The 14102-nt window shown below is 38.3% G+C and overlaps 1 pseudogene; it reads left to right on the top strand.

Annotated features, from left to right (window-relative positions):
- The window catches only part of LOC127639573 (low-density lipoprotein receptor-related protein 1B-like), a 281174-nt pseudogene that overhangs the window by 88011 nt on the left and 179061 nt on the right, over window positions 1-14102 (top strand).

Here is a 14102-nt window from a genome sequence, read left to right as displayed (position 1 = left end):
ACCACTGAGATCTTGGGTAAAAGCCATGGCACACTGTGTATCATTGTGTCATTGTGCACTAACGAGGAGTCTAAAGGCTACAGCCTCTAGCGTCAGGGGAGTGAGGTTTGCACGAACTGCACAGCTATCACGTACCTGCTGGCTCCCGTTACACTCACCCAATAAACCTCACTCCCAGCTGGGTCACAGCACCACTCTAGCCGGTCCTGCTCGACGCACTCCGAGCGGGATTCGAAATGTAAGGCGGGTGCACTAACGAGGAGGCTAAAGGCTACAGCCTCTAGCGTAATTCGCTAGTGCACCTCTTGAGGCTAGGGGAGTGAGGTTTACACATACCAAACAGCTATTACGTAGCAGCTGACTCCCTTTACATATGCAATAAAGAAAACCAAACAAACTGCAGCAGTTCATGTAAATTTGCTGCTTGGAAGCAGAGTTAGGCCTTGTTTTCTTTTACTTTCTGTTCAAGGTCCATTGTCCACATTCAAAACCGTTAACCTGTGTAAGCAAAGAGTTCCTTTGACCTTGCAGAGTCCTGATTTTACACTCCAACTCTTTTTGTGTATTGTATTGATTTGTTCATCTATTTCCTGCGAGGTTCAGCTCTTACATATTCCCAGGGACTCGAAAGCTGTATTAGAAAATTTGGTGGGGCTAGCACTGAAAGTTAACCTGAAATGAACTCCACAACCTCAAACTCATTTGTTTTCAACATCACTCTTTCTCCTTTTGCAGAAATCAAAGCCTCAAAGGGACCCACATTCCTTGCACAGATGTGACATCAAAGATACTTGCATATTCCGAGTACCTGTGTTTATCAGGGTGTTGTTTATTCACCAAATGTTGCATCACCTCCATTACTGAATGGATTAAAGCAGTGAATTTAGGCAGACGTATTTGTGTCGTGTTTAGAACTAAGCTGAAATGTACGAGGTGCCACAGCTGCCAAATGAGTCTTTCTCTACCCCCATCCTTCCCTTTGCTTGTTTCTTTTTCCAGGTGTCGCATCTGTATGGATTAGCACTTTTTGAAGATTACCTGTTTGCAACGTGCTCCGAACCCTCCAGAGAGCGCAAGAGGGACATATTTAGGATAAACCGTTTTAACAGCAATGAGACTAACACCATTACTACTTTGGAAAGTGCTCGAGCTGTCCGTGTTTATCACCGACTAGCTCAACCTACAGGTAAACATGATGTCGGAATGGTAGTTAAAATTATCCGTATTTGCCAAGATAAAAATGGTTAGTTTTGATGATGCAATCAGTATACATTCACACCTATGGCTAAATTGTACTGAAATAATGCTACTGGAATAGATTTTTCTGAACAAGCCATATCGCTTAGAAGTCTATTGGATTGGAGCATTTTCATCTGTAAGATGCCATTATTGGTGCATACGCTCTTCTGAAACACGTTGCTAAATCGTTCCTTGTCCGATGTTAGAATGACATTCAGCAGATATTTAAGCATTCTGAAGAACTTTTGTTTGTAACTTTTAAGATGTTTATCCGATGTTTGTATAAAAATATAACTTGGATTGCAATGCTTTCCAAATGACTTTGGAAAGCATTTACTTACTACTGCACATATTAGTTTTATTGTGAACGATTCATTACATAATGTTATTGCAAAGGTTAAAAACATTATAATAACCAATCATAAAAATGTATCATTCTCTCACCTCCAAGTCCAACCACCATGTAGTTGTCATAAAATAGACCACTTTTCACGATATAATCACTTCCTGGTGGATAAATTCAAGTCTAGTCCTACATTCTTTTCTCACTGAATATCCTGTTTCACTTAAAAATTTGAGGCATTTATTTTTACACACAAGGTATCATTATTCTGTCGAAAGATGCTGACAATAAAGCTCAACTTGTATTCAACACATAATAGTTCTTTAAAGGGAAAAAAGTATCAAAGTTTTTCAAGGTTTTGAAGTGCCATTTGCAGCATTACACTCTCTGTCATTGCTATGTCCTTGATACTGACATGCAGTCATGCATCTTTTGCCTCTTTCTCCAGTCAGGACTCACGCGTGCAGCTCTGACCAACAAGGGAGAAAAGGAGGCTGCTCGCATATCTGTCTCCTGAGCCACAACTACAAATCACGTGTGTGCCGATGTCGTACCGGCCACATTCTTGCCAGCGATGGGAAGTCTTGCAAAAGTGAGAGCAACCAGAATGCAATCTTATCTCACTGCTGAAAAAAGAAAAGATGTTTTGCTGGCCTTTGCTGATCTTAGCTGGTCTCCAGACTAGTCTGGCTAGTCTGTTCTGGTTTTAGATGGGTTTTGGATGGTTGTTAACAAGTCAGACTGGGAGACCAGCTAGGCCATCTGAAGACCAGCTTGGCCTTCCTGTAAGACTAGCTAGACCAGCTTAAGACCAGCTTGAACTGGCTGGAAAACAAGCTAAACCAGCTTCAGACCAGCTTGGTAGCTAGTTTGAGACTAGGTTGACCTGCTAGATAAGCTTAAGACTATCTTAGCCATGCTAGGAGACCAGCTGAAGACCAGATTGGACAGCCTTGAAGACCAGCTGAAGATCATCTTGGCCAGGTTTGGAGAGCAGCTAGACCAGTTTAAAACCAGCTTGGACAGCCTGGAAGGCCAGCTAGAACACTTTAAGAACAGGTTGACCTGCTAGACCAGCTTAAGACCAGATCTGACAGCCTGGTAGACCAGCATATGACTAGTGTAAAGAGGATACCAGCTAAAGACCAGCTTGGCCTGGTTTGGAGAGAAGCTAGACCAGCTTAAGCCCAGCTTAGCCCGGCTGGGAGACCAACTTGGACACCCAGGAAAAGGAGCTAGACCAAATCTGCCTGCCTTGAAGACAAGCTTGACCAGCTTAAGCCCAGCTTAGCCCGGCTGGGAGACCAGCTTGGACACCCTAGGACACTAGATAGAACCAATGAAGATCAGCTTGTCCATTTGTTTCAAGCTAGACCAGTATAAGACCATCTTGGACAGCCTCGAATACCAGCGAGACCAGCTTTAGACCAGTTTGGCCAGACTGAGAGACCAGCTAGACCAGTTTAAGACCAGCTTGGACCACCAGGGAGACTAGCTAATCCAATTTAAGACCAGATTGACAGATATACCATATTAAGACCAGATTGACAGCTAGACCATATTAAGACCAGATTTGCAAGTTTGGGAGACCAGTTAAGTCCAGTAAACCATCTTAGGCTGGTTTAAGTTGTTTTTTTCTCCCTCCCCCTCCCCCTGTCAAGCTTATCGCCTTTTCTCCCAGGTGTCTGATTAGCTCTGGGAGTCGGTTCTCTCTTGTAAATGGATTTAGGGGTGTTCCCCGAGGACAGGGTGCTGCTATCTAAAGCTATATATCAAATGGATGGGCCTCGAGGGTTTGCCGAACTGGAAATTCATGACCAGATTTCTAAAGCCACAAGACGGTGAAGAATGGACACATTTCTGTGATTAATAGTGTGCGTTCAGCACATTAGGGAGGAAGACACAAGGAATTGATATGTAGTTTCTCTTGACATCAGGATCATTGACTGTCAGAGAATGTGTGTGTTTGCATGTGTGCAGGCCTACATCAAAAGATTTTTTAAGAATTAGTTACCCCCAAAAATTGTACCACCCTTGTACCATTTCAAACCCATATGACTTTCCATTGAATACAAAAGCAGAAAGTCCATATGAAAAGCACATATAGCAACCAGGGGCTGACAAGCTTTATAAAGGACCAAAAGCATCATAAAAGTAGTCCATAAACAGAGTTTGGAACCGAACATGAATCTCAAGAATTTTTTTGTATTTTTGTATTTTTTATATGAAGTCGAAGGCCTTCTTAATTTGATAAGGCATCTAAAAAAACATGGAGCTGTTGCTTGAGATGCTGAAAAAAACCATAGAGATGCGGCATAACTGAAAATGTCTACATAGAAATACAATAAAAAAATTGTGCAGACAGGCACAAAAATGTGTTAGTTGTACCTGACCTGTTTATGATTGCTGAGCATTGTCACAAATTGCCGCAATTAAACAGAATTCAACAGATTTGTGGTCACAGGTGTGCATATGTTGGCTATTTTACAAAAACTTTGAATGTGGCTCTTCCAATTTAGAATTTACACTCAGAACTATCCATTTATTTTACTTTTTTAATTTGAGTTTTTATCTCAGTATGTTACATATTGTGAAAATATTATTGCACTGATCCATGAGCTGTTTGACAGTAAATCTGATTTGTAAAATTCATAGAATTATTGGAGGAAAAAAATAGCCATTACCACATGGTTATTTAATATATATATACCCCCACCATTACATTTCTCACAAAACTAACTACACTATGTCATGATATATACTGTTACTGAAATAGAAAGTACTCATACCGATAACTCCAAATGTGGGTGTCCCATTATGAATCTCAAAAAGACCACACATGCTTGCACCCTTGGACCCCTGGATAATTGTTATGGTTGGTTCCTCTCACTCTCTCTGTCTCTCTTTTGTCTCCGTGTCTCTTGAGCCCATCTCACTGTCAAACCTAACAATTTCAGTCATTGTATTCATGGCATTGCAGCCTGTAACTAATGAATTTTGAAAACATTTTTGCTTCGAATGTACGTGCCCCTCTTCTAACTGCCCACACTCAACACCCTGTTTATCCCGTTTGTTTTACACAAGCACACACACACTCGTACAAACACACTCGGACACATTTTCAAACACAATGCAACTGTTATATGCCAAAAGATGATTTATTCGATAGGACCAAATCAGTGGAACTAATTCTGGTTTTAATTAAGCTAATGTAATTAGCTCGAGCCTCTTGCTTTGGATACATTTTTGTCAAAGGCTTTAATTTGCAGAGCTGAATTGAAAATGGGGGGCTAATTATGTCAATTAATTAAGTGCTGACAGTATTGTGGTGGAAGGCTGATTGCGTTCCACCAGTGTGTTAGTTTACTCCCAGAATTGTGTCTTCACAGAGCTAAAGAACGAGCTGTTCCTGTTTTATGGAAAAGGTCGTCCCGGGGTTATCCGAGGGTTGGATATAAAAATCAAGTCTGGCAATGAACATCTGATTCAAATCGAAGGGTTGGTGAGTCCCCGTGCACTGGACTTCCACGCTGAGAGCAGCTTCATATATTTTGCAGACACCACCAGCTTCCTAATCGGACGGCAGAAAGTTGACGGAACCAGTCGGGAAACGGTACTTAAAGATGGTATGTTATTATGTTGGGTTTTCTTTTGGTGCAGTGTTGGGATGAAACTATACTATGAGTAGCAATGCCGAAACAGTAGCTCAACTGTTTTCAGAACAGTATTTTGAGTTACTATTTCAAACGAGTAGCGGTGTAGCGCGACAAAACAATACATCGCTTTTTTTCATCCATGTGAGCTCAGGCAATAATCAAACAGACTCTACTTGAATGTCTTCTCTCTGATATAGCATTGGAAAGTCAGATTTGTTTCAGTGTATCAGTTCTTTTGAACAATTAAATTCAACGAACCGATTTGGTAATAATCAATTTAGTTCACCTTCGGAAATCCTTGTGTGGCACTTGTCTTTATTTTCGCAGCAAAATATCAAGATAATCTTTCCATCATTATGTATTCTTCCCAGTTATCGAATTTAGAATGCTTTCTAGTTTTATTTTTTGTAGCTTAAAAGGTTAATATTTTTTATATTGTTTTTGAACTAGACACAGCTCATATTGAAAAAATAAATACAGTTGAATTATTTTTGGTAGTTAATTTGAAAAGACACATGTTAATAGCTTTAGTGTACTGTAGTTAACGGTTTTTGCAACGTGTATAGTATCTAACTACTTTTTCAACAAAGTAGCATGGCTGTAGTTTAAATTAGAGTACCTCGTAGCTTGGGGAGCTATAATATAAAAGTAGCTTCCCCAACACTTCTTTTGTGTAAACTTATTGAGCCAAACCTCTGTTTTATTGTGAAAAAAAGCACTTAAATATTCTCTAACAGTCATTTATTCTCTGGCTCGGTAATGAATCATCTGTCCAACCATGCGGTATGGTACGGTGGAATCAGGCCACCTGTACTCCAGCAATTCTGTTGCCGATGTTTTGCAAATGGGAAGTTATTTATCATACATTTTGTGCAATTCAGTTGTCAGGAACGCTCACTGATCGATACAGCATAATTTCAGAGGGAAGAATGAGATAAGGACTGTGATTAATTGAGCTGTCTTTTATGTTATCAAGCAAATAGAGCAACATTCTCTCAATTTCGCAAAATCTCTTATTTTCTAGACCTGGATAATGTGGAAGGGATTTCGGTGGATTGGATCAGTAATAACCTGTTCTGGACAAATGATGGTTATAGAAAGACCATCAGCGTGGCTGGGCTGGATCGTCCCTCGCAGACGAGGAAAACACTTTTGGAAGGGAATATGTCTCATCCCAGGGCCATTGTTGTGGATCCTCTGAACGGGTAAGCCCATGATACTGTTCTTGCTTACAGCAGCATTTCAAGGCTTCTGCAGGGATTTCAGAATGCTAAAGCCATGGACCAAATTCAGCTATTTAGAGCATACCGGGCAGGAATATTTGCCCTTTGGGCTTAGAGATTTCATCAAGAAATTTGAACAGAGCACAGCTATAGGCATTCTCTTTTTCCCCTTACAAAACACTTTGGTGATACCATAGTATTGTGATGATTTCAGACGGTAATACCACAGTACTTTGATGTGTGGTGCAGAATGGCAAGGTACAGTTTTTCAAGGAACACCTTGGAGTTATCATGGTAGATGTTAAAATGTTTTATTTTGCGTTTACATTTATTTACTTTTTCATTTATTCGAACTTACACTGGCAGCCAAAAGTTTGGAATAATGTACAGATTTTGCTGTTTCGGAAGAAAATGTTTACTTTAATTCACCAACGTTGTTTTCAACTGATCACAAAGTAGTCAGGACATTACTGATGTAAAAAACAGCGGCAACACTATCTGAAAAAAATAAAACAATTCTCCACTTTTGAAACATAAAAGGTTAGAGTGAGAAAAAGAAACACAGACATTTGAAGACAGATAATTGGAAAAGAGTGTTATGGATCTTAACCCCATTGAGCTTTTGTGGGATCAGCTAGACTGTAAGGTGCGAGAGACGTGCCCAAAAAGACATCTATGGCAAGTGCTACAGGAATTGTGGGGTGAAATCTCACCTGAGTATCTGGACAAACTGACAGCTAGAATGACAAGGATCTGCAAATCTTTCATTGCTGCACGTGGGGATTTTTTGATGAGAACACTTTGTGTTTTTTATTTCATATTGTAATAGTAATTTTCACATTATTAATGTCCTGACTATATATTGTGATCAGCTGAATGCCACTTTGATGAATAAGAGTTTCTTTCCATAATATCAAAATCTGTACAATATTCCAAACTTTTGGCCAGCAGTGTATAGGACACTCCAAGATACATTGAAGATGTCACTTCAAAGAATACCATAGTATTACCATGGTAACTGTCCAAAAAATAATATATATATATATATATATATATATATATATATATATATATATATATATATATAAGAATTCTTATTATTAAAGTTTTACCTCTACCTAACTTACTTTTTAATTACATTTTTAATATTGATTTTAACTTTATTTAACCAGGCAAGTCACGTTTTAAGATTCGTAGTTACAATGGCCTGACAATAACATTGTTTGTTTAAATCAGAGAGAGATAGAGATAGAGAGAGAGAGAGAGAGAGAGAGAGAGAGAGAGAGAGAGAGAGAGAGTGAGTCTCTAGTGTCAAAGTGGCTCAAGCAAACATCCTCATTTGATGTCATTGCTCAGATAGAAAGGCTTAAAGGAAATATGAGACTCTACCACAGTAAATCGCTGCTGTGGCAGAACGGTGAATCCTGACATAATATGTTTAAAGGTTTAAAGACAGGTTCCAGTTTCTGCTTATATTGTTGTGACTTCTTTCCATACTGTATGCTTTACATGTATAGTCACATAATTCACAAATGTTTGGATTGAGCTGTTGGTTTTGTTAGTAGCTTTGGCATCTTGGAATTTTGGGTAATTTTGTTGAAAATAACACATGTAATTTTCTGAATAATGTCCTGAAATTATTTTTAAAAGAATAGTTCATCTGCTTGTTGTCCCCCTCGAGTGTCTCGCCACTAAAATACGGGGCAATAGGGATCCTATAAAGGACGTCAAAATTTTGCCCAAAATATGAGACGTTCCAGCTAACATGGGACTTTTGGCAACCTTCTTGCCTATAAGCCACTGTGAATGAGCTTCTCTCAGAGTGCTCATGAAAGTGCAATGGATGTTGTGATTTTCATGTAAAAATTACTTAAATTCTGTGGTTTTTCTCACCAAAACATGCTTTCAGAAGACTGTGCAATATGATGCATACTTTTTTAATCTGCAATTAATCTGCAATTATGTTTCTAGCAATAGGTTTAAATTATCAAAGAGTTCAAGTTTATTGAACTTTGGATCCCTGCTTAAGCTTTGCCCATCGGTATGCTGAATACCCAAGATCTATCCCAGCATAATCTCTCTCGTTAAAAATCCCATTTTTCTCTCGTTATACCCCTAAAAACTCTTCTTTACAGTGTCTGTCATTCCATTTCCCATGTACGCATGTCATTTCCTGTCTGTGCTAACATGATAAAATGGAGGATTAGCCGTTTTGACTCTTGGTCCTGATCGCATTTGCTCTCCATTTCCATCACTCGCCGAATTCGCCCATTCACAGCATGAGCTGTCACTCATAGCCCCACTCATGAATTATTCAGCTGGTCACAGAATATGATACGGGAGAAGTGGTTGCTCTATGTCATGTTATGTTAGGCTGTGTTCAGATCTGCAAGGCCAATTCACCATGGCAAAATAGGAGAGGTTTGAACCTAGAAACAAATTTTCTTGTTGAAAACATTTTGAAAGCTTTGGCTCCCAAAGAATGGAGACTTATAAAAAAAAAATAATAATTGTACAGACCAGTTATTTCAGTTGGTTAAGTTGAGACGTTGTCCTCAATTCTTTTCAAGAATCCTTTTGTGGGTCACCTTTCTTTTGAGCAAATACCAAGAACATTTCCCAGAGTCCTGCTCTTACATGTCCGCCAAACTGAATTCAAGTACAGTTTTGGAGTTCTGGTTTGTGGATTGATTATACATTTCCAAAAGCTCCGAAAATGAACAGATTTGCCTGCAGAGAAGAGAAGGATACATAGCCAGTTACCAGCATATGTTTTGTCTTAGGTGCTGGTCCCCACCATAGGATTCGTTCATATTCATTTAGCGGACCCTCTTTATTCAATGTAATTTATTTTATATGTTTTTGGCTTAAGCATAATGAACATTGTTCAACGAAGATGAAGTTATTCGATAAGATTTGTTCAAGTCTCTCGCCTTCAAATATGTAATAGGTGTTCTCCAGCATGGACATTTATGCTGGTCTAAGATAGTCTTCTTCAGAAGTGGATAATGACTTCAAAGATGGGATTTCTCACTTGGTTCCTCAGATGGATATATTGGACAGACTGGGAGGAGGATGAGTTGATTGACAGTAGAGGCAGGATAGAGAAAGCCTGGATGGATGGATCTCATCGTCAGATCTTTGTCGCATCCAACATGCTTTGGCCTAACGGCCTCACCCTGGACCACTCCTCGAATACTATGTACTGGTGTGATGCCTACTATGATCACATCGAGAAGATTTACCTCAACGGCAGCCACAGAACGGTTAGTAAATGAGTGAGTGAGATTTTTCATTTTCAAATCCTTCTCTGCTGAAAAAAAAACCCAAAACTAAAACAGGTCACCAGCATATGTTGGATTTTGAATGAACATCCATAGCTGGTGTACTGGTGTAACATCATGTCTTTTTGACTATCTAACCAGGAGACTTCCTTGGCTCGCCAACATTACCAGAAAAACAATTCTGATCGATTTTATTTTTTTATTGGTGAAAAACATGGCCAAACTGGTCCACCAACCAGCACTTACCATTATAAGACCAGGATGGGAATTTTCAGCAGTATCTTCTTTTATCTGTTTTATCTCCCACTTTCTCAATAAATCATAGATCATTTACTTCTCACACAGGTGGTGTACAGCGGAAAAGAGTTGAATAACCCATTTGGGATTGCCCATTACCAGAATTGCATATTCTGGACTGATTACATGAATGCCTCGATATTCCGCCTGGATTTGACATCCAATGATGTGGCACTAATTCGGGCGGAACAACCACCTCTCTTGGAATTCAGGTGTATGATCCACAGAGCCAGAAAGGTAAATATGGAATATGTAGACTGCTGTAGAATTTTTAGAAATAACAAATATCAAACACAACTCAAGTGCGCATCAACAGTCCCTGCTTTTAAAGCTGCCTTGGTTTTGGGAATATTTTTCCAATTAATCTTTCCATAGGGATTAAAAAACAAATCCTTCATAGAAGATTTTTAAGCCATGAACCAAACCAACCTGCTCTGAGTTGAATCACAACATTACAAACTTTGATTCAGAGCAAAAAAAAAAAATTATATTTTTAATTATCTCAGCATTTACTCACCCTCATGCCATTCCAGATGTGTATGAGTTTCTTTCTTCAGCACAACACAAATGAAGATTTTTTGAAAAATATCTCAGCTCTGTAGGTCCATACAATGAGAGTAAATGGTGATCAGGCCTTTTGTAGCTCTGAAAATCACATATAGGAAACATAAAAGTAATTCATATGACTCCCATGTTTAAATCCATGTCTTCAGAAGCAATGTAATAGGTGTGGGTGAGAAACAGATGCACGTTAAAGTCATTTTTCACCCTAAATCTCCACTTTAACTTTCAGTTGTGAAAGTGAAAGGGAATGTGTAGATTTAGAGTAAAAAAGAGCTTCAATTCTATATATATTTGTATCTATTTCTCACCCACACCTATTATATCGCTTCTGAAGACATGGATTTAAACACTGGAGTCTTATGGATTACTTCTATGTTTCCACTATGTGATTTTTGGAGCTACACAGGTCTGATCACTATTCACGTGCATTGTGTGGACCTACAGAGCTGAGATATTCTTCTAAAATAATATATTTATTTGTGTTCTGCCATAGAAAGAAAGTCATACACACTGGGATGACCTGAGGGTGAGTAAATGAGAGAATTTTCATTTTTGGGTAAACTATCCCTTTAACATCTTTAATGAGAAAATTAATCACAATTCCATGAAGTATTCCACATGACAATGGTAAAAATATTGAACTATTGATTTAAAGTTGTTGATTCGAAGTACAGAAACAATATATTTCAAGTTTATTGCAAAATGTTCAGATATGTACAAATATACAGTAGTTTGAGAGTGTAGGGATCCGACTAGATGCTTCATTCACAGTTCAACATGGGAGTGGGAGGTCGCTGCAGTGCTTTTTTGGTGCGCTTTATTAGATGAGATTCTCTGATTGGTGGATTTTTTTTCTTCAAAATCACAGGAAATGTAGTTCTTCATCAGGAATTCCGCTTTACATTTTTTTATTTGTTTCTTTTTTTTGTGAAGCTGAAATATTGCTGACTTATGGCTTCAACAAAATCATATATCATCGGTTAACATCTTCGGAGCTCAGGGTAGGTCTATCTTTAAAAGTTTAAAGTTATCATTAATTATCAATTCCCCTTTGGAACAAATTAATGGAATATTACTTCCGGAACCCAACAACTGCACTCTATTGAAATGCTAAACAAAGATGCCTACTACCATTTCTAAGCTCTTCACCAGCTGGCCTTGTATCTTTAAAGATGTTCATTTACATGTATTGGTCCCATTAATTCGCTTTTTATGGTGAACTATTCGTAAATTGGACTCAAAGGGGAATCAAAGCTGGATTTTAAGAATCATCATTGGTTCTCAAGGGATAATGAGCTTTTCAAAGATGTTCAGTGGTTGTAATTCATATTCTGATCTTCTACATAAGCAGCCTATAAGCTATTGGATGTGTCATCCAAGACGTTTTTGCTAATGTGGGCAGAAAGAGCACCTCTTTTCAGAGGCCAGAAAGGTAAAACTTCCATATCCCATTAACTCTAAGATTTAAGCTTACTACCTTCTGAGTGTAGGTGCAAATCTTTATATGTCACTATCCAATAGCTTTGCTTGACCAGACCTTATAAGTTGGCACGTATTTGGTGTAAAATATATGGAAATGAAATATATCACCCTGCGTACATTCACCTTTTAAACAGCTGAACATTCTAGATAGTAATGCCATACTGGCAAGTCCCTGAATTTGAATAAATGCTTTGCAGTGGATATTCCCAGAGCAGAATGCGTAATGGTAATTTTAACCTTAAGACTTCATGATCCAAGCATTTTTGGGCCCTGTATCAAATACGCCTAACTTCCCTCATATGTTAAGGCTAATCAGGAGGCATTGCAGGAAATATGTATGCTTTGCTTTCTAAGGTTCCAGGTTCAGATCTCGCCATTTGTCTCCAGCAACAAATAGTGACTCCCAAGAAGCATTCCATTTTTGCAGCTTTCCTGAATTGAGGAATTTTTTTTCAATCCATAATTTAAAGTGATTAAATAGTTATATTGCAATTGTATTTATTTATTAATTTATTGTTCATGTAACCATTGTACTATATTTGGGTTGCAATATACACTAGACATACTTCTGGCCATATAGTGTAATTTGGCGGTTTGTGTTCTTGTTGGGGGTCAAATGGCATTAATCGAAACTGACCTCTTTGTTAGTTAACACTTCATTGGTGCTCTGAGCTGTTAAGATGGCTGCAGGTGATGAATATTAGTTTTTGTCTTTCAGCTTTTGTTCAAGGTGAATTATTGTGATGGCCCCTACTGAGTTTCTTATCTGTTGCTTCCAATAAAGATGCCATATGTATGGTGTCTATTTTAATGACATCATCAAGTGGCCAATTAGTATGCTTAGATTTTTTTTCAGTCCAGCCCTTTTGTCTTGGTTAATTATCTTCTTAGGGTTAAATATTGTCTAACGGGACTCCAATAGGGAATCCAAAAGGGACTTTCAATAACCATAATGGGTTTGAAATAGGAATGGCAAAGGATGATGGTCTGACTAATCGATTAGTGATGTTGACCAGTTTATCTATTTTTATCTCCCTCTTTAAACATTATTATTTTTAGTGTCGTATCGAGAGGGTTTTATAATGCTGTGTTTTAGCATAAATTCATCTAAAATCAGCTAAAATGCATGTTGTTGCATTTAGTCTGTGCTAGTTTTAAAACAGTTCAACTTCTTAAGATCTCTGCGTTTTCTTCTGTTTCATTACACTCTGGACATACCCCAGTCTTTTGCATTGCAATTGTAACGCTCTATCAGTTGAGCTACTGTGCCTACCAGCTACCAGCCTATAAACAGGGCTTTTTTAAGACTAACTAGTTGACTTTGTGTTTCAGACAATGATCAGAGGTCGTCGTTCATATCCTGATGCCCTTATCAAGCAGCTTGTAAACCTTGTTTACTCTAATGATGTTCTCAATATGTTTTGTGTACCATGATGGTACCTGGGATTAGAGTTATTGGCAGCTGTCAGAACCTGTTCAAAACTGTAAGAGACCACACTACCTAGTAGAGCACTCAAATTTGTATACAGATTCACACACTAATGTGGCTCACCCAAGTGGAGTAATCGGCTGTGCTGAGTACATAACTTGGCTGGGCATTCAGCTTTTAGTGAAAATTATGGGTCTGCTTTATCAAATCTTTGAGATCCAACATTTACAAAAACAATGAATGGCTATTGTAAGAGTCCATATATTGTATTTTCTACAAGGATGCCTATTGGGAAATCTACTACTTTAATACTTGGTATTTATCATTTTATGAGCTTGACAAATGTTTCATAAATGGAGTTTAGGGTTTTATCGTTTTATCATTGTGGTATGTTAGTTTGTTATAATTCATTTTCTAGACTGGACAATGGGGAGAGAGTGCGTATCATTTGCTCAAACTGTTGATCTCTGGAATGATCGCTGGCATCAGTTTAAAATCTCATATTCATTTATTGTTCCCACGAGCAAATAATACAACACTTGAACGGTGCTTTTGAGTATCTCTTTTTGTGTAAATGCATTTTAG

This window comes from Xyrauchen texanus, chromosome 48 (assembly GCF_025860055.1).
Source record: "Xyrauchen texanus isolate HMW12.3.18 chromosome 48, RBS_HiC_50CHRs, whole genome shotgun sequence".
NCBI classification, from domain to species: domain Eukaryota; kingdom Metazoa; phylum Chordata; class Actinopteri; order Cypriniformes; family Catostomidae; genus Xyrauchen; species Xyrauchen texanus.
The sequence above is the reverse complement of the archived record's forward strand: the minus strand, read 5'-3'. Positions and strand labels throughout refer to the sequence as shown.